Below are 21,824 nucleotides of genomic sequence, written 5' to 3'. Positions count from 1 at the left end.
AAGTCTATAATAACAAAGAAATATATCCTCCACCAACCAGACTTACAACTCCCGATTAGGGTAGTAGAATTTCTAAGCATCTGCACCCCAAAACTACTATCAAAAATATATAAATTATTGTCTAAGATAGATGACACAATGTCTCTACCGTCCTCAAAATGGGAGGCAGATTTATCCATCAGTTCTAGTCATAGCTTCTGGCCACATATATGTTTGAACACCTTCAGAATGACTCGAAATCCTAATTTACAGCTCATACAATACAAAATTCTTCATAGAACACACTATACAGGACAAAGGATGTTCAGGATGGGTCTAACACACTCAAACATCTGCTCACATTGCACAGATAACACACCTGATGATTATGCACACGCTTTGTGGTTTTGTGCGCCTGTCCAGAGGTTCTGGCTTGAAGTCTTTGCGGACCTATCAACATGACTAAAGTGTAGCATTCCTGCATGCCCCACACTGTGCATACTGGGTGACTTAGACAACATCAATGTGGAATTTAGCTTAGCACACATGATCCTCACAGTGTTATGTATAGCAAAGAAAACTATTCTCATGAACTGGAAAGCGAAGAACAATCTGTGTATTAACCAGTTTAGAAATTTTCTTTTAGATTATATTAGCATGGAAACAATGTCTGCTTCCTCAAAACATCAATTGGCTGAATTTAATTCTCTCTGGTCCCTTCTGATTAGCTTGATCACATAGTGGTGGTGGTGGGTTGCTGTCCCGTCGCTCTGGGCGGTTGGGTGTGTGCTGGGGGGGGCTGTGTGGCTTCGGGCGTCTGGTGGTCTCTCGGGTCGTGGGGAAATACAGCAGCCCTGTATTATTGCTTCCTGTGAAATCAAGATACAATGTGCACATGCTGGTTACAAATAAGAAAATACAAACAACAAACAGTTTCTTCCATGGTTCACAGCATGTGTATGATCATCTTCATCGCTGGTCTCAGTAAGGATGTTTCAATCTTCGGTGTCACAGGTTACTAGCACTTAACACACCGGTGGAGTACAGCTTTTACTGCTGACTCTTATCTTTGTCCTTCCGGGCGTGTTGGTTAGGCTGATGTATGTCAGGGTGGAAGTCATCTACTGGTTCTGGTACCTTCTTACAGTGACTGGCATGAATCCAGGTTGCTCTCTCTGCAACTTTAACAGCTGTGTGAGTGACCAGTAGCACCTGGAACGGGCCTTGCCAACGTTTGGACTTCCAATGTTTCCTGCGAAGTTCCTTCACCACCTGTCATCTGGTTGGAGTGGTGTGTTTTCTGTGGCTGGAAGGGCTGCTTTTACTGCCTGTGAAACTTGAGATAGAACAGTGGAAAGGTTTCGACAGTAAGACAACATAGCATCATCACAAACAGTTGTGGAAGGGAGGGGTCTGGTTACAGGTCCCAATCCCAGGTTAGGAGGTCTGCCAAATAAAATTTCAAATGGGCTGAGATTCACTTGAGCTCTGATTCTCATTCTCATGTAGGTAAGCACAATAGGTAATGCTTTTGTCCATGGCAGACCTGTTTCTTCACAACATTTGGCTAACTTGGACTTTAATGTACCATTTTCTCTTTCCACAGCACCTCCACTCTGTGGATGATAAGCACAATGTGTGCGCAAGGTTATTCCCAGGAATTTACCAACCTCAGTCAATGCAGTGTTTACAAAATGTGTGCCATTGTCACTGCTGATCTTCTCTGGAATGCCCCATCTAGGAATGATTTCTGTTTAGCAGTGCTTTAGTCACTGCATTACTGTTTGCATGTTTTGCAGGGAAAACTTCAACCCATTTACTAAACACGTCCACTATTACTAGTGCATATTTCTTTCCTTCAGCTGGTGTGAGTTCAACAAAATCCATCATCAAATGTTCAAAAGGTTTCTCTGGTGGAGGGTGTGCAACTTGCGATGTGTGTAATGCCTTTCCTACATTATGTGTGGCACAAACCATACATGACTGACAGTATTTTTGCGCATATGAACTGAACCCTTTTGTGAACCACTGAGCAGTGAGTGCATTCAGCATCCCCCCTTTTGACACATGGTTCAACCCATGTGTCAATTTTGAAAAATGAGGAAAAAAATTTTTAGGTAGACAGGGTTTACCATCAGGTCCCATCCAAACACCATCCGTATGAGTTGCACCCACAGAGGACCAAATGCGTCCAGAGGACCAAATTTCATCTGCAGAGGCAAAAGTTTGCAAAGCATGGAGATCTGTGAGGGAGTCTTCTGCCTGCAAAGAGAGGGAAGCGAAAACAGGAAAAAAATTAGCTGCTTAGCTGTCCCGTCGCTCTGGGCGGTTGGGTGTGTGCTGGGGGGGGCTGTGTGGCTTCGGGCGTCTGGTGGTCTCTCGGGTCGTGGGGACCGGGTTGGTCATTGCTGGGGGGGACTGTGTGTCGGGCTTGGAGGGCAGTTTTGGGGGCTTGCGGGTGGGGCTGTCTTGCGGTGTGGGGCGGGGTCCCTTAGGGGCCTTGGGGTGGTGGCTGCTGGCTCTGTACCGGGTGACCGGGCCGCTCTGGCGTGGGTGGTGGAGCTGGGCCTGGACCTGGTGGCTTGCCGCTGCCTTGCGCCCGGGGCGGGGCCCTGCCTGTGCCTGGGGGGTCTGGGTTGCCCTGGACATGCCACAATATGCGTGGGTTGGTGCAGGTCCTGGTGCCGGCCTTGTTGCTCTGGGAACTCCAAGGTGTCCGCAGGTGGTTGTTTTTTTTAGGGTGTTTGGGCGTGCGGTGAGGAGGAGGGGGTCTGTATCGGGGTGTGCTTTTCCCCTGTTGGGGGGGGCCTGGGTGATGGTGGGTCTCAGGCCCGGGCTGCTGCGACTGGTGTAACCGGGTGATTTGTTTGTTTGTTTGTTTGATTTTTGTTGTTGTTTGTTTGTTTTTGTAGAGGTCCTCCGGGGTGGGGTTGGGTTGAGTGGGGTGGGGCGGGATGGGTTCCTTCTGGGGGTGCAGTAGCTCCCGGAATATGGTGACTGCAGGCCCCGAGCCTGGTGGACATCAGGCCCTCCTGCCCTGTGTTGGGTCCCAGGTAGCGGGGATGCCTATTGCAGCCAGTCTCTGGCTGCCCTCTCCGGGGTGGGAGGGACCAGGAGGATGAATTAATTATTCTGCTAGTTTATATATTGTAAACATAAACAATAAACAATTATAAAACTTCCCTTGGCAAAGCAAATCTGTTTGGCATAAAGGTATTCAGACTACAATTCTGCTGCCATAATGCACAATTCCGGATTTTGATATAAAATGAATTCCTTCACTCAAACCAAGTTAAAACTGCTTTTTCCTTCATATTTATCCATGTCTAAATACCTTTAAACAAAAAAGAACGTTGTACTTTGCAGAATAGGAAACAACAACACTAAACCTTTAGGAATCCGAGAATAAGCTTATTTTCACGAGTTCTACACAATTCCGGATTTTGATATAAAATGAATTCCTTCACTCAAACTAAGTTAAAACTGCTTTGTCCTTCATATTTATCCATGTCCAAATAGCTTTAAACAAAAAAGACCGTTGTACTTTGCAGGTTAGGAAAGAACAACACTAAACCTTTTCAGGAATCCGAGAATAAGCGTCGTTTCACGAGTTCTACACAATATCGGATTTTGATATAAAATTAATTCCTTCACTCAAACCAAGTTAAAACTGCTTTGTCCTTCATATTTATCCATCTCTAAATACCTTTAAACAAAAACTAACGTAGTACTTTTCAGGATAGGAAACAACAACACTAAATTTTTTCAGGAATCCAAGAATAAGCTTCTTTTCACGAGTTCTACACAATTCCGGATTTTGATATAAAATTAATTCCTTCACTCAAACCAAGTTAAAACTGCTTTTTCCTTCATATTTATCCATGTCTAAATAGCTTTAAACAAAAAAGAACGTTGTACTTTGCAGGATAGGAAAGAACAACACTGAACCTTTAGGAATCCGAGAATAAGCTTATTTTCACGAGTTCTACACAATTTCAGATTTTGTTATAAAATGAATTCCTTCACTCAAACCAAGTTAAAACTGCTTTGTCCTTCATATTTTTGCATGTCTAAATAGGTTTCAGGCATAAAATTCTTCATATTACCCTGTATGTGAAAGAAGCATACTTGTGATGGAGCAATACACTCCTTTTGGGTAACCTAAACTGATGGTTGGGGAGGAAAGTTAGAAGAACAATCAACTATCAACCAAAGACAGATGACGTGATGAGCGGGCAATATAACTGTGTGTTTTTGCTTCAGTGGTCAGAGCAACTCTGTATTCTGTACTGTGTTGTTCTCTCTTTCAAGATATTATTATTAAAGCCTCTTATCTCCTCAGAAGAAAATAACTGACTCTGTGCGTTACTAAATTTCCACCACAATTTTGGCGTCACGAACAGGATCCCTCGACTGGTGTCTCTGGACTGGATCGCAGTGCATGGCCAGCCTGGACTGAAGTAGCTGTTCCAGCCTCATACCTCCAAGGCCTTTTCTGAGAGAGAGGACTGGCAGGTCCTTTTCTTGAATACCAGCGCTGGGATCATTTTTGAAATATGATAGTCTGAGACGATAGGACTGCTTTTTAGTTTTTATTTGAATAAAAGAGGGTTTCCCGGTTGTGTCATTAGTGAGACAGAGATTTCATGGGTAAGTGAAACTTTTGAAGCAGTCCGAAGAAGTGTGAAGTACTCCGAAGAAGTGTGAGTACAGATTAAGGTCCTCATTGGAGACGTCCTTTGAGTGAAGGAATATATTTCCCCATTCCAAGTCTGAGAATTGGAAACAGTAGGTCTCAGACTTTTGACCCTACCGGGGGACCTAAGCATGATGAAATGAAAAAGACATATGGTCCAGAGGTTTTCCACCAGAAGGTTCTTTTAGTATGTTAGAAATAAGAAAATTAGAAGAAAAGTTTTGCAAATATGAGAAAGAGATGAAGCAAAAAAAAAGAAAATTAAGTTTAAATAAGAAGTAAGAAAGGTATAGAATTTTGGAAAAAATAAAGTGTATTAAGAGAAAGAAAGGAAAATGTTAAACAAATGCCATGACGGAATGATGATAATAATTTAGTATTAGCTGTGCCGGATCCAGACCTGGACTCCTGCCCTCCACGACGCCTGCAACAACAACAGCCAGCCCTGCCACAAGCCTCTGGCTCTCGGGAAGAAGGGACTTCTTCCATCCTCCATCGGGAAGAAATTCCATCATTCTCACAACATCAGCTACATAGGTCTGATGATGAGGAAAAGGAAGACGTTTGGTTCTCCAGCGTACCTGCCCAAGAACTTTTAACGCAAGTGACAAAAATCCTTTACCCACAATCTGGACTTCAGAGATCTAAACGTGAGAAAAAACAAAACCAGATTCAAACCATGCCTATGGTTAAAGTTGCAGTTCCCACTGGACCATTACTGGTTTATCGACCCTGGACTGAGACTGACATCATGGAAGCATAACAATGCTTACCAGATCCAGAGATTTCTGGACCCCATTTTGCTGACGAGTTGCGAGATTTCTGCGCACAATTCTGCCCGACTGGGGTTGAATTGCGTCGCATATTGGCAAAAAAGTTCAAACCGTCCGACCTCTGCAAAATAGAGGCCAGTATGCTACAACTGGATTTGCGACCTACCAACAGTGAACGAGGTCATAATGATAATGCTCAATATGAAGCAGCCAACCAAAGACTGTGTCAAGCCATCACCACTCAATTTCCAACCAAAATCAATATGTCCCACATTTACACCTGCAAACAGAAACCCGGTGAAGGGACTGATGATTTTGTACACCGCATCCTTGAGGAAGTCAGCAAGCACAGCGGTCATCAGAGACCAAGGGATTTGGGTAATGAATCAGGACCATGGGAGAGTATTGCATGCAATGCAATAATTAAAGGCCTCATGCCAGATGTTGCCACTGAAGTAAAGAACATTTACGTGGGATGGTGTGAGGGTCCTCGTTTGGCTGACGTTCGCCGATATGCTCGCCATGCTCATAACCAAGTTGAGACGCGTAAGACAACCAAAAGGGACAAGTGTGAAAAGGAGCTGCATTTGGCAGCCATGACCATGTATTACGCAGTTGGTGTAAACAGAGGACGAGGCCGAAGTCGAAGACGTGGACGTGTGGGATCAGAGCTATGATCCGAATATTTGTTTTTACTGTGGCCAGACTGGACACTGGAAGAAGGACTGTCCACAGCTGAAAAGTGATGAAATTGGGCAAAAGGCTGACTGAGGGTGGGAGGCAGGTTCTGGACGTCACGCGGCAGCGGAGCCTCCACTAATGGGTGATAGCACAAACACACTCACACATTTTTCCTGCTCTGTGTAGGGAAGAAACGCTTGCCGACTGTGATTCACGTAGTAAAGTTTTGCATGCTATTTCCGTCCTAGAGCAAAGATATTTCTCTCAGAATATGGGAACTTATGTTCATCAGTAGTGACGTCAGGGGAGTTTTATTGTCCTCCAAAGTTAAGTGGAAACCACGTTTACTGTATGTCTGCCTCAGGCCAGGTTGTGAAGGAGAAAATGACAATGCCCATTGCGTGTTGTCACTCCCGATGAGCTCTCCTTCAAACACTCATTTTTGTTATCAGAGTTGTGTCCCATTAACCTGATGGGCTGTGATCTCATGTGTAAATTAGGCATTATTTTAACTTCTACACCAGAGGGTGTTAAGGTTATGTTACAGCCTGACAAAGTTTTCACAGCAGTGCAGTTTGATTCATCGGCACTTACATATGCTTATGAGTGGAAACTTCCCAGCTCTCCTTTTTCACAACAACTAGTGGAAGAAGCAAAAGTGTTAGTTTCACCCCTTTCTGATTTCATGCAACCTACCGATTTGCACTGCACATCACACATTTCTTCGGGGCCTGACAATGACTATGAGAAGAAGTGAAAAAATATGTGCGCCTACTTTATTGGCTGTGTCGCTCACTCCAGAGCACTTCGATTTTTTTAATGTTTGTGGTACTCGCCCTCACATTTCCTTGGCCAAACGTACACACTGGCAGTGACAAGGTGTGGGAGAGTTTGTTGCTACATGTCAGAAATAAATGGAGTGGACTGTTTCACCTGCTGATCCAAATTTGATGTTTTCTGAACGATTGTCAGCATACAAAAAAACATTTTTGAGTACAATGCATTGTCAAAGAACTGTGGACTTAATTCCTACCACAGAATCACATTTTGAAGCATGTTTTTTATCTGAAACAGATTTGTCTTCGATACCCATGTTGGCTGAAGTGCCCAATGATCTTTGGGCTAAGAGCAAATATGATGTGGGGTTGATAAAAGGCTGTGAACCAGTAATTGTCACCCCTAAATCAGACTTTTGTCCATGTAAAAAACAATACCCTTTTAAGCCTGAAGCAATTAAAGGGATTAAACCTGTTTTTCAATCTTTTCAGAAAACAGGCGTTATTGTTCCTTTTGAAAATTCACCTGTGCTTACTCCATTGTTTCCTGTTAAAAAGATTAAAGATGCTGGCCAGCCAGATGAATGGCGTTTTGTACAGGACCTCCAAGCGGTGAATGCTGCAGTTCAGCCACATGCTCCTACTGTGCCCAACCCACACACTATTTTGTCTCAAATTACATCAGATGCACAGTTTTTCTCAGTGGTTGACTTGTCGCCAGTGCACCCTGATAGCCCATTTTGGTTTGCTTTTTAGTTTGAAGGGAGATCTTGGACATTTACCCGGTTATGCCAGGGGTACTGTGAAAGTCCCACTATTTACAATGCTGCCCTCAAAGCTAGTCTGGATTAACTTCAATCAACCACAGGCTCTGCTCTTTTGCAGTATGTGGATGACATCCTTTTATGTGGTCCATCTAAACAACAGTGTGAAAAAGACAGTGAATCTGTTGAAACATCTTCCTTCTTATGGCCATAAAGCCAGCCTTTCTAAGTTACAGTTTGTACAGGACGAAGTCACCTTTTTGGGTCATGTGATTTCTAAGGACGGGCGCTCACTTTCTCCTAAACATGTTGCTGCAGTTCAGATCATTCCTAAACCGGTTACTAAAAAACAGCTTATGTCATTCTTAGGTATAACATCTTACTGCAGGAACTTTATTCCTAACTACTCTTTTCTCGAAGCTCTCTTAGGTGCTCTTATCCATGGTAAAGGCAGCTGCAGTTCTGACATGCAGCTCCAGTCAGCTGATCGTGTTCCATGGACTCCTGAGGATTAATCAGCCTTTAGTCAGCTTAAGCTGGCTCTTCAAACAGCACCAACACTTGGCATTCCAGATCCTCATAAACCTTTCATACAGGCAGTTGATGAGAAGCATGGTTGTATGACATCTGTTCTTATGCAGGAACATGGGGCAGGCAAAGGCCAGTGGCTCATTTCTCAGCAAAACTGGACTCTGTGGCTGCAGGCCTGCCTGGTTGTCTTCGTGCTGTTGCAGCTGCAGAGAAAGCTGTCCTGGCCTCCCAAGATATTGTGGGCTACGCTAATTTGACTGTTTTGGTTCCTCATGCTGTTGCCATTATTCTTCTCGAGCAGAAAACTTCACATCTTTCAACTGCTTGTTGGCTCAGATACACCTCTCTGCTCCGTGATATGCCAAATGTCACTGTTAAACGTTGTACTGTTCTGAATCCTGCTACTTTGCTTCCGACTCCTGAGGATGGGGAGCCTCATGACTGTGAAGCTGTTTTGGAACAAGTTTGTACACCCCGACCTGATCTTTTAGAGACTCCTCTTCCAAACTCTGACATGATTCTTTTTGTAGATGGATCAGCTTTGCGTGATCCAGCCACAGGTACTAACTGTGTTTGGTTTGCAGTATGTTCTTCACATGACACTTTGTTGTCTGGTTCTCTTCCTAAACATTTCTCTGCTCAAACCACTGAGCTTATTGCACTTACTGAAGCTTGTAAGTTGGCAGCTGGTAAGTCTGTCACTATTTACACAGATTCCAGATATGCTTTTGGTGTTGTTCATGATTTTGGTGCGCTGTGGAAACACAGGCATTTCCTTAAATCAGATGGTAAAACTATTCTGAACTCCAAGCAGGTTTCTGATCTTCTTGATGCGATCCTTTTGCCTACAGCAATCTCGGTCTGTAAGTGTGCGGCTCACACTAACTCAGACGATCCTGTTGCTTGTGGCAATGCCAGAGCTGATGCTGCAGCTAAGCAAGCAGCTAAATCTTTTCCTGTTTTCGCTTCCCTCTCTTTGCAGGCAGAAGACTCCCTCACAGATCTCCATGCTTTGCAAACTTTTGCCTCTGCAGATGAAATTTGGTCCTCTGGACGCATTTGGTCCTCTGTGGGTGCAACTCATACGGATGGTGTTTGGATGGGACCTGATGGTAAACCCTGTCTACCTAAACATTTTTTTCCTCATTTTTCAAAATTGACACATGGGTTGAACCATGTGTCAAAAGGGGGGATGCTGAATGCACTCACTGCTCAGTGGTTCACAAAAGGGTTCAGTTCATATGCGCAAAAATACTGTCAGTCATGTATGGTTTGTGCCACACATAATGTAGGAAAGGCATTACACACATCGCAAGTTGCACACCCTCCACCAGAGAAACCTTTTGACCATTTGATGATGGATTTTGTTGAACTCACACCAGCTGAAGGAAAGAAATATGCACTAGTAATAGTGGACGTGTTTAGTAAATGGGTTGAAGTTTTCCCTGCAAAACATGCAAACAGTAATGCAGTGACTAAAGCACTGCTAAACAGAAATCATTCCTAGATGGGGCATTCCAGAGAAGATCAGCAGTGATAATGGCACACATTTTGTAAACACTGCATTGACTGAGGTTGGTAAATTCCTGGGAATAACCTTGCGCACACATTGTGCTTATCATCCACAGAGTGGAGGTGCTGTGGAAAGAGAAAATGGTACATTAAAGTCCAAGTTAGCCAAATGTTGTGAAGAAACAGGTCTGCCATGGACAAAAGCATTACCTATTGGGCTTACCTACATGAGAATGAGAATCAGAGCTCAAGTGAATCTCAGCCCATTTGAAATTTTATTTGGCAGACCTCCTAACCTGGGATTGGGACCTGTAACCAGACCCCTCCCTTCCACAACTGTTTGTGATGATGCTATGTTGTCTTAGTGTCGAAACCTTTCCACTGTTCTATCTCAAGTTTCACAGGCAGTAAAAGCAGCCCTTCCAGCCACAGAAAACACACCACTCCAACCAGATGACAGGTGGTGAAGGAACTTCGCAGGAAACATTGGAAGTCCAAACGTTGGCAAGGCCCGTTCCAGGTGCTACTGGTCACTCACACAGCTGTTAAAGTTGCAGAGAGAGCAACCTGGATTCATGCCAGTCACTGTAAGAAGGTACCAGAACCAGTAGATGACTTCCACCCTGAAATACATCAGCCTAACCAACACGCCCGGAAGGACAAAGATAAGAGTCAGCAGTAAAAGCTGTACTCCAACGGTGTGTTAAGTGCTAGTAACCTCTGACACCGAAGATTGAAACATCCTTACTGAGACCAGCGATGAAGATGATCATACACATGCTGTGAACCATGGAAGAAACTGTTTGTTGTTTGTATTTTCTTATTTGTAACCAGCATGTGCACATTGTATCTTGATTTCACAGGAAGCAATAATACAGGGCTGCTGTATTTCCCCACGACCCGAGAGACCACCAGACGCCCGAAGCCACACAGCCCCCCCCAGCACACACCCAACCGCCCAGAGCGACGGGACAGCAACCCACCACCACCACTATGTGATCAAGCTAATCAGAAGGGACCAGAGAGAATTAAATTCAGCCAATTGATGTTTTGAGGAAGCAGACATTGTTTCCATGCTAATATAATCTAAAAGAAAATTTCTAAACTGGTTAATACACAGATTGTTCTTCGCTTTCCAGTTCATGAGAATAGTTTTCTTTGCTATACATAACACTGTGAGGATCATGTGTGCTAAGCTAAATTCCACATTGATGTTGTCTAAGTCACCCAGTATGCACAGTGTGGGGCATGCAGGAATGCTACACTTTAGTCATGTTGATAGGTCCGCACAGACTTCAAGCCAGAACCTCTGGACAGGCGCACGAAACCACAAAGCGTGTGCATAATCATCAGGTGTGTTATCTGTGCAATGTGAGCAGATGTTTGAGTGTGTTAGACCCATCCTGAACATCCTTTGTCCTGTATAGTGTGTTCTATGAAGAATTTTGTATTGTATGAGCTCTAAATTAGGATTTTGAGTCATTCTGAAGGTGTTCAAACATATATGTGGCCAGAAGCTATGACTAGAACTGATGGATAAATGTGCCTCCCATTTTGAGGACGGTAGAGACATTGTGTCATCTATCTTAGACAATAATTTATATATTTTTGATAGTAGTTTTGGGGTGCAGATGCTTAGAAATTCTACTACCCTAATCGGGAGTTGTAAGTCTGGTTGGTGGAGGATATATTTCTTTGTTATTATAGACTTAAGTTGTTGATATTCTAGGAATTTATTGCTGCCTATCTCATGTTGTGATATGAGCTCATCAAATGAAATAAAATGTCCATTTTGGATTATATGTTCCAGATGTTTGATTCCTTTGATCTTCCACAGAGTAAAGTTTAGCATTTTTTTGTTTTGCAGGATGTCAGGATTGTTCCAGATGGGTGTAAGCTTACACGGGACAAGTGAAGACTTTGTTATTTTAAGAAATTCCCAACAGGCTGTCAGAGAGGTGCTGATGTTAATGCTTTTGAAACATTTGTGATTTTTTACGTTTTGACTAATAAGTGGCAGGTCAGAGATTTCCAGATTATCACACAATGCTTGTTCTATATTTATCCATGGTTCATCTATTGGGCTAGGTTTAAACCATTTTGATATATACTGTAACCTATTGGCTAAGGAATAGTGCTGAAAATTAGGTAAATCTAATCCACCACTGTCCTTGGTCTTCTGTAGGGTTTTTAAACTAATACGTGGTGGTTTGTTTTTCCACAGAAATTTGGAGATGCATGAACCTAGTGACTTAAACCAAGTAGCAGATGGTTTTATGGGGATCATTGAGAACAAATAGTTAACTTTTGGTAGTATCATCATTTTAATGGTTGTAACTCTCCCCATAAGTGATATAGGTAAGGACTTCAAACGAGAGAGATCGTCCTCTACTGTCTTTAATAATTGCACATAATTTAGCTTTGTTAGCTCTGAGAGCCTGGAGGAAATGTTTATGCCTAAATATCTAATATTTCCTGACTGTAAAGTGATCGCAGGTATATTCTGGTCCCTATAGTTAATGGGCAGAACTGTGGTCTTAGACCAATTGATAGAGTAGTCAGAAAGTGCTGAGAATTTATTTATGAGTGTGATCGTGTGAGTGAGAGATGTCTGTGAGTTCTGAAGGAAAAGTAATACATCATCAGCATAAAGACTTATTTTATGCTCAATATTTTGGGGTTGGATGCCTTTAATATTTCTATCTTGTCTGATAGCAGCTGCTAAAGGTTCGATGAAAATAGCAAAAAGTGAGGGCGAAACCCTGTCTTGTACCTCTCTGCAGACTGAAGCTTGGAGAAGTTTGATCATTTGTCCTGACACTTGCACTTGGGGAGTCAGTTATTTTCTTTTGAGGAGATAAGAGGCTTTAATAATAATATCTTGCAAGAGAGAACAACACAGTACAGAATACAGAGTTGCTCTGACCACTGAAGCAAAAACACACAGTTATATTGCCCGCTCATCACGTCATCTGTTTTTGGGTATAGTTGATTGTTCTTCTAACTTTCCTCCCCAACCATTAGTTGAGGTTACCCAGACACACTCGTAAATACCAGCCTAACCCTGTCCCCCCTAAAGTGCAGCTATCTCATAATAACAATCCCACCATTGTAAAGAGGAATTTAAGAAAACAGGGCAGGGTGGTACCTTGCAGCTCAGTCATTTGCAGGTTATAAACAGTAACACTCAATACAATGCATATAAGAATTATTTTCCATTACATTCCTCCCTTTTGATTATAATAATACCATTATATTAATCAACCCAAAAGAAACAAGGAAAATAATAACTTTATCTGTAAAACATCAGCCTGCATTTGCACACAACGTGAGTTTAAAATGCAGGCATCATAGTGATAAAGGGTCCAAAGATAAACAATCAAAACATGAACAATTAAATATGATTATCTTCATCCCTCTCTAAGTCAGCGTCACTAGAGGAAAAATTTTGAAAGCAAGAAAGTTATTTGAGTCATTTGGTCTTTTTCACACTGTTGTTTAGATGGACTACATAAAAGGATGTCATCCACATACTGCAAAAGAGCAGAGCCTGTGGTTGATTGAAGTTAATCCAGACTAGCTTTGAGGGCAGCATTGTAAATAGTGGGACTTTCACAGTACCCCTGTCATAACCGGGTAAAAGTCCAAGATCTCTGTTCAAACTAAAAAGCAAACCAAAATGGGCTATCAGGGTGCACTGGCGACAAGTCAACCACTGAGAAAAACTGTGCATCTGATGTAATTTGAGACAAAATAGTGTGTGGGTTGGGCACAGTAGGAGCATGTGGCTGAACTTTAGCATTCACCGCTTGGAGGTCCTGTACAAAACACCATTCATCTGGCTGGCCAGCATCTTTAATCTTTTTAACAGGAAACAATGGAGTAAGCACAGGTGAATTTTCAAAAGGAACAATAACGCCTGTTTTCTGAAAAGATTGAAAAACAGGTTTAATCCCTTTAATTGCTTCAGGCTTAAAAGGGTATTGTTTTTTACATGGACAAAAGTCTGATTTAGGGGTGACAATTACTGGTTCACAGCCTTTTATCAACCCCACATCATATGTGCTCTTAGCCCAAAGATCATTGGATACTTCAGCCAACATGGGTATCGAAGACAAATCTGTTTCAGATAAAAAACATGCTTCAAAATGTGATTCTGTGGTAGGAATTAAGTCCACAGTTCTTTGACAATGCATTGTACTCAAAAATGTTTTTTTGTATGCTGACAATCGTTCAGAAAACATCAAATTTGGATCAGCAGGTGAAACAGTCCACTCCATTTCTTTCTGACATGTAGCAACAAACTCTCCCACACCTTGTCACTGCCAGTGTGTACGTTTGGCCAAGGAAATGTGAGGGCGAGTACCACAAACATTAAAAAAATCAAAGTGCTCTGGAGTCAATAAAGTAGGCGCACATATTTTTTTACTTCTTCTCATAGTCATTGTCAGGCCCCAAAGAAATGTGTGATGTGCAGTGCAAATCAGTAGGTTGCATGAAATCAGAAAGGGGTGAAACTAACGCTTTTGCTTCTTCCACTAGTTGTTGTGAAAAAGGAGAGCTGGGAAGTTTCCACTCATAAGCATATGTAAGTGCCGATGAATCAAACTGCACTGCTGTGAAAACTTTGTCAGGCTGTAACATAACCTTAACACCCTCTGGTGTAGAAGTTAAAATAATGCCTAATTTACACATGAGATCACAGCCCATCAGGTTAATGGGACACAACTCTGATAACAAAAATGAGTGTTTGAAGGAGAGCTCATCGGGAGTGACAACACGCAATGGGCATTGTCATTTTCTCCTTCACAACCTGGCCTGATGCAGACATACAGTAAACGTGGTTTCCACTTAACTTTGGAGGACAATCAAACTCCCCTGACGTCACTACTGATGAACATAATTTCCTATATTCTGAGAGAAATATCTTTGCTCTAGGACGGAAATAGCATGCAAAACTTTACTACGTGAATCACAGTCGGCAAGCGTTGCTTCACTACACAGAGCAGGAAAAATGTGTGAGTGTGTTTGTGCTATCACCCATTAGTGGAGGCTCCGCTGCCGCGTGACGTCCAGAACCTGCCTCCCACCCTCAGTCAGCCTTTTGCCCAATTTCATCACTTTTTAGCTGTGGACAGTCCTTCTTCCAGTGTCCAGTCTGGCCACAGTAAAAACAAATATTCGGATCATAGCTCTGGCGTGGCCCATTTCGACCTCCTCTCCCACACGTCCACGTCTTCGACTTCGGCCTCGTCCTCTGTTTACACCAACTGCGTAATACATGGTCATGGATGCCAAATGCAGCTCCTTTTCACACTTGTCCCTTTTGGTTGTCTTACACGTCTCAACTTGGTTCTGAGCATGGCGAGTATATCGGCGAACGTCAGCCAAACGAGGACCCTCACACCATCCCACGTAAATGTTCTTTACTTCAGTGGCGACATCTATATAATATTGTCTGGGTCCCGTTAAAACATGTATTTTTCTTGTTTGCTTTAAAACAAGTATTCCCCATTTTCTATCCCTTCAGTAGCCAACCAGTTTGTATGGAGTACACTGGAGCAACTTGACTGATCAGTAAAACACTGCTTTTGTTGTCACCGCAAGGCTTCCCCCGTCGGTTGTTTCACTGAGACACTACTGAGTAACTACAACTCAACACAGTTTATACACATAACATTCATATACATACTAACAAACAAACAAACAATAATTTATCGCTATTTTCTCATCTCTGTTTGAACGTACACCCAGGTAAATATTCCTGTAGTCTTCTCATACCGACTATGGACCCATTCATTGTTTAACTTCACTGTTTTGCAAATCCTAATTGAATATTACACATTGACATTGAACTTTACTGGATAAGCAGGTCTTCATTGCATTCAGCAGCCTATATGTGAGCATCTATGTGTAAGCTGTTCTTCTTTGCATTTATCAGCAGCAAGCAATTCTTCACTGCACATGCATATGTAAATAGTAAAACAATTCCAATGTGTTAGCGAAACCTTCTATATCACAGTGGTTTCTAAGATCTATTTTAAGTTCTTTGCCATCAGTGAGATGACATAGTTTACAAAGTGTGTCAAATTATCACTGAAGATCTTTTCAGGAATTTCAAATCTAGAAATGAGTTATTTTACGCGTGATTTTGCTACTGAGAGTGCATCTGCTTGTGCACATGGAAATATTTCAGACCATTTGGTAAAAACCTCTGTTGTCACTGAGCAGAATCGTTTCCCTTAACATTAATTTAGTTCAATGAAATCTACACAATAATGAAATAATGAAATACAAACAAATATGTTGAAAAAGATACACTGGCTTAGGGAATTATCTTCGTTTTGGTCTTAGATTGCCCTGTGGAATGTATTTTGCACATATTTGACCTGCTAGACAAAACTTTATTAATTTATTTATTCTAAAAAAAAAAATTCAATAATTAGTAAAACCATATGCTGTAAAAACCTTGTTCATTATTGCTTCCATCCCTCCTGTTGAGACATGACATGGTCCGTGGCTCAATACTGCAGCATATTTAAACAAATTCTTTGGCAGTATGGTTTTCCTTCCGGTCATTCATACGAGTCTATTGTAGATGGCAATTGAATAACATCTAATAATGCTAAAATATTTGTAGTTTATACATTTAGCTGTGGATGTCAACATACCTGTTTTTCCAATGCTGTGTTAACACATGTACAGTTGAGAAGGCATACTGACTGTCAGTGTAAACGTTAACAACCTTTTTGTTATTTAATTTACAAGCTTCAGTTAAAGCTACCAATTCGACTGCTTGAACAGAGTAATTTTTTGGTAGTGGTTGTTTTAAGAAAACTTCAGTTTCTGTTACTACTGCAAATCCTGTAGCATTTGTGCCATCAGGGTTTTTTGCTTGACCTGTTGAATAAATATAGTTATTTCTGCATTTTCATAACGTATATCAGTTAAGTCTGGCCTGGGTAAAACACTGATGGTTATTTCTGACATGCAATCATGAGGCTTTCCATCTGTGGGGTAGGTAGCAGTGTGGATGGATTAAGTGTAGCACATCTCTCGACAACAAGGTGTGGCTGTGAAAGAAGAACTGTTATGTAGGAGAGATGTCTGGTAAAGATATTTTGTTAAGTAACCATATCACAGCCACTGCATGAGGTACCTTAAGTGTTAATGGGTGAAATAACACCATTATTGTTGATGCCTGCACTGCCAATGGCTTCTGGCCATTGATTCAAAAGTACGATCTCGTCCCTTTTTCCCCCTTTCAGTGGACACTGGCCCCTAATTACCGCAATTCAGCAGGGGGTCTTTCATTAGGAGTACTGGACTCCCCCGTGCACGGTTTCAGCTCCGACCCTGGAAAGCGGAAAAAACGTTGAGATCTGGTTTGAGGACCCAATTGTTGAGAAAGGTCTCTCAATGAGACTCAGAGTTGCTGGAGTCAGTTAATGCAAATGTTTAATCTTGCAGCAAGTTCAAGAATGTGTGTGTGTGTGTGGGTGTATGTGTGCGAACGTGTGTGAGTTTGTGTGTGTGAGAGTTTAAAGAACCTGTTATCCACAGGCAGGTCTTAACTAGTATGGCACAGGTCCAGCCTGTCTCATCTTTTTTGGAAGGTCCAGTGCTCGGCCGTAACCCTTCTGTCTGTTTGGACTCTCACATACATTCGGTTAATCATAGAAAAACGAGAACAAAACTTTTTAGCCCCTTAAATTCATAAAACAGACATGGTGCAGTTATTTCCATTCTAGAAAATAAGAGTAATCACCACCATTCCTATAAATTCTGGATATTCTAACAATCTGAATCTTTTTTAAATGTTCGATGAAGCCCTTTGCTGTTCTGTTTAGAGACTCAGCTGATCATAAACCAAGTTTTGCTCTTGAACCAAGCTTCTAAACTCTTCACCTTTTTCATTTCTCAGTTAGTATTCACTTTAAAACTGATTAAAAGAAAAATTAAATGAATGCCTATCAACAAATGTGGGATCTAAACTCTAGTGCTTTCTCTAAAATAATTTCCTTTCTCAATTCAGAAATGTGTGTGTGTAAGTCACAACACCCGTGACACCAAAACGGCTTTCTTTTCTCTCTTTTCTCTACACTCTGCACTGTGAGCACACACACCAAATCAGAAAGGCTTTTTTCTCTCTTTTCTACATTATGGACTGTGGGGACAGTCCATAATGTGTGCCAGGGCGTTGTCTCACGTATTAGATTATGCTTAAGATACGAATGGGTTTATCAGTCACATCAGAATCCATACATACTGATCCTCCCGTAATAAAATGGTCGGATCTTATCAAACACACTTTGTTTCTTGTGACAAGTCAGCGAAACAGCGTATACACGTCAAGACACTGAATCAAGTTTGCCACAAGAACTCATAAGTTTGGCAGTATTGCTCTGCCGTCAGCAATCATACACCCATTTTATTTTCATGAGACATGTGCAGGCACCTGTTCATCTACTGTTCTATCACTATGAATTAGTTTATCTATTATCAATAAGGATACTTCTACAACTACTATCAAAGTATGTCCGGACTTCTTATGTTGTCAGTTGCTATATATGAATAAGTGGGTAGCTACTGACAAGCATTAAGCATGTCACACAGCCCAAACATATAACATTTCAGGACACACCACACAGTTAACAACCACAGTGAAGCGTGTCAAAGCCCAAACATGTAACATTCAACAGGACACTTACACAACACATTCAAATCAAACAGTCAGACAACATACAAGAACATATACCCCAGCCGGCATTGCTCCCTGCCTATTTTCGTACAGCACACTATGTGTGCGCACACCTTTATTCACAAACTCTTCAACTTATACTCTTTTACCGAAGCTGCTACAGCTCGATTGGCCGAATACCCTTTGATCCTATTTCGGTGAATTTGACATCTGCCTTACATATAACAGATTAGCGGTTTAGCAGTTTTAATTTAGTTTGAGTTGTTTTTTTTGTTTAAATCTCAAGCGTCTCAACCAAGCAAAGCTCACCATGGGGAAGGTGGCTATGCCAACTAGCCTGATGCCCTGCTCCCGCAGTGACGGATAATCGTACTCTGGTTTCTCTTCATAACGTACAAGTCTTTCGCCTTTTACTAAAGACTTCTGTGGAGAGCAGCACTAATGAGTTGTTTCTATTTTTGGCAGGCTTTACCTTTGCGGGTGAAGCCCTTTCTGTCTGTGCAAAAGAAATATTCTTACTGTGCAGAGTGACTTCTCTGAGTAGAATCGCCTTACTTGTTGCGACTGTGCCGATGTTCGAAGCTGGAGTGCAAAGTTGTTGCTTGAATGGTGCTTGCTGGAGTGTGCGGGAGTGCAAAGTTATACCATTTAAAAGGGCTGAAGAGTGCTCAGTGCAGCGGGTGGGCGACACTCTGGCCACCTTGAAAACCGAGGTTACATCCACTACCAGGGGCAGCCCAAGTACTGCCGCAAGTGTGGTGAGCATGGGCACCTGGTTGAGGCTTGTACCAAGGTGTTATGTGGGAAGAGCAGAGAAATTGGGCAAACTTTTGGAGAGTGTCCAAATGGCAGGAAATGTAATCTCTGTGGAGAATTAAATCACCTCTTCAGAGATTGCCCTAAATCTTTTGCCAACAAATTAAAGACGGTAAAGCCACAGTCAAGCCAACAAAGAGAAGGACCAAAGGTGGCAGTTGGTGAACAAAGTGAAGAGGTTGACCCAATAAATTCAAACTTCCCGCCAAAAGCTTGGATTGGAAGTGAGGAGCAAAAAGGGGAGGGGCCTGTAGAGGCCTCACCACTCAGTGTTGAAGTCTGTGAGAATTCACAGGCAGAGGGTGGAGCTACGCTAAATGAGGAGGAAGAGCAGACAGGTGAGTCTAGTGAAGATACTCACCTCCCCGAAGGTCAACAGCCGAAGAGGACGGCATCTGAGCCTCTGATTCCCCAGTGGTATCAGAGAAGAGGGGAAGGGTTAGGTCCCTTTCAGACAGTTCTTCAGTGGAAGAACCTAGAGTCTTCCCCTCCGACTCACGAAATGAGGTCTCCTTTTTAACTTCAGCTCTGCAATCAACCCCCAGGGACTCAAAGTTAAATGCAACATTGCGTCAGAGGCCAACACCGAGAGTCCGAAAAGGAAATATAGATCACCCTACTCACCTTTCACCTAAAGAAATGAAGGAAGAGCTAGTTTCCCAAGAAATAACCTGTGTGTAATTTGTTTTGATAACTTAGAAAAACGAAAATGACATACCTACTTTCCTTTATGCTTTTAATGGTTCTCACCTTCTCAACACTAAATGTGAGAAGTGTGAAATCAAAGACAAGAGCCCAGAGTATTTTATCCTTCTTAGACTCCATAAAATCAGATGTGTTTTTAATACAAGAATGTGGACTACCTTTTTTAAAAAACCATAGACAATGGGAGGAAATGTGGCCCCATTTATCGATATGGAGTGGCTCAAATCAAAATAAAAATGATGGTGTGGCCATTCTAATTAAAAATCCGCATGTTCTGGTGAAAGGTAGCACAGTGGTGAGAGACGGACGGGCACTTTTAGCACACTTGAATTTTATGGGGCAAGACTTTAACCTCTTAAATATTTATGGTTTCAATGGAAAAAATGAAAGGTATGACCTTTTAGAAGATATACAGCTTTACATGCTAGGGCAAGTACCTTTAGTTGTAGGAGGGGATTTTAACTGTATCTTGAGCAGGAAAGATAGAAAAAGAGCAGGGGTAGATTTTAAAGTGGATAAGACTTCGATTTTACTTCAGGGCATATGCAGGGATTTTAAGCTTACTGACTGTTTTAAAACCATGCATCCCAGAGAGGAGGGCTTCACCTGGTTTAGTCATGATGGCAGCAGAGCCTCTCGCATTGATTATTTCTTTACTAGAGATTGCCCACCCACTGATGTTAGATTAACCCCTGTTTTCTTTTCAGACCACCTTATGCTCTCCTGCACCCTTTCACCCCCTTCTGGTGTGACGGTAGGAAGTGGTCTGTGGAAACTCAACTGTTCCCTGTTGGAGGATGAAATCATAGTCAGTCAGTACAGGGAATGTTATAAAGAGTGGCAGACCCTTCAAGACCTCTACGAAACACATGCACAATGGTGGGAAATGGTGAAGGAAACGACCCAGACTTTTTTTAAACAGCAAGGTAAACGTAAAAAAAGGAAAGAGAATAGATGTATGATGGGACTACATAAACGCTTACAGCGCTACTTTAAACTAAATCAGTGTGGCATAGACTTTAAAGAAGAAATCAAAGATGTCAAAAAGGAAATGTCAGTTTTAGCAGAAATAAAGAGTAAAGGAATTTTTGTAAGAAGCAGGGAGCAGGAAATTGAGGAAGGTGAAAAAGAAAGAAAGTTATAAATAAAAAGGAGTGTAATCAAAATCTAAAAAGAGAAGATGGGTTTTTAACAAAATCCACACAAGAGATGATTGAAACTGTACATACCTTTTATAGTAACATGTACAAAGAGAAACCAGTGCACTTGGAAACATCGGCAGAAATCTTAAAATTCGTTGACAAAACCGTAAAAGAGAATGCACACTTGACACAGAATTTTACTGCTTTAGAGTTAAAAAAATGCCTAACAGGTTTTAAGAGAAGTCGAGCTCCGGGTTTAGACGGGCTTCCTGCAGAATTCTATCTGACCTATTGGGACCTTTTATCATCAGACATTTTAGATGTTTTTAAAGATTTTGAAAAACTCGACCGACTGCCTGACAGTTTTAGAGTGGGAATAGTGACTCTACTTTATAAAAAAAATGATAAGACTGACCTAAAGAATTGGAGGCCAATCACACTTTTAAACTTTGACTGTAAACTTTTTAGCAAGGTTTTAGCGACACGGATGTCCTCTGTTTTAGAGGAGGTAATTCACCCAGACCAAGCTTGTGCCATCTCAGGGAGACAACTCACCGACAGCCTCGTACTGATTCGAGACATCATTGATTACGCTAGAGACAGAAACACCCGGCTTGTCATCTTAAATTTAGACTTTGAAAAAGCATTTGATCGGGTCTCGCATCAATATCTCTTTCAGGTGTTGCAGCCATCGAAAAGGGCCCGATTGTTCCTATTTGGTGAGCTTTGCTTGGTTGAGACGCTTGCC

The 21,824-nt window shown here is 42.0% G+C and overlaps 1 non-coding gene across 1 annotated transcript; it reads left to right on the top strand.

Annotated features, from left to right (window-relative positions):
* The first annotated feature begins 18,782 nt into the window (after positions 1 to 18,782).
* LOC140276300 (U5 spliceosomal RNA) lies at positions 18,783 to 18,896 on the top strand. Its single transcript, XR_011908906.1, has one exon. It is a non-coding gene; the product is annotated as a U5 spliceosomal RNA (small nuclear RNA).
* The last annotated feature ends 2,928 nt before the right edge of the window (positions 18,897 to 21,824 follow it).

This window comes from Leuresthes tenuis, unplaced genomic scaffold (assembly GCF_036924035.1).
Source record: "Leuresthes tenuis unplaced genomic scaffold, fLeuTen1.0.hap1 SCAF_18, whole genome shotgun sequence".
NCBI classification, from domain to species: domain Eukaryota; kingdom Metazoa; phylum Chordata; class Actinopteri; order Atheriniformes; family Atherinopsidae; genus Leuresthes; species Leuresthes tenuis.
This window is presented reverse-complemented; position numbering and strand designations above follow the sequence as displayed.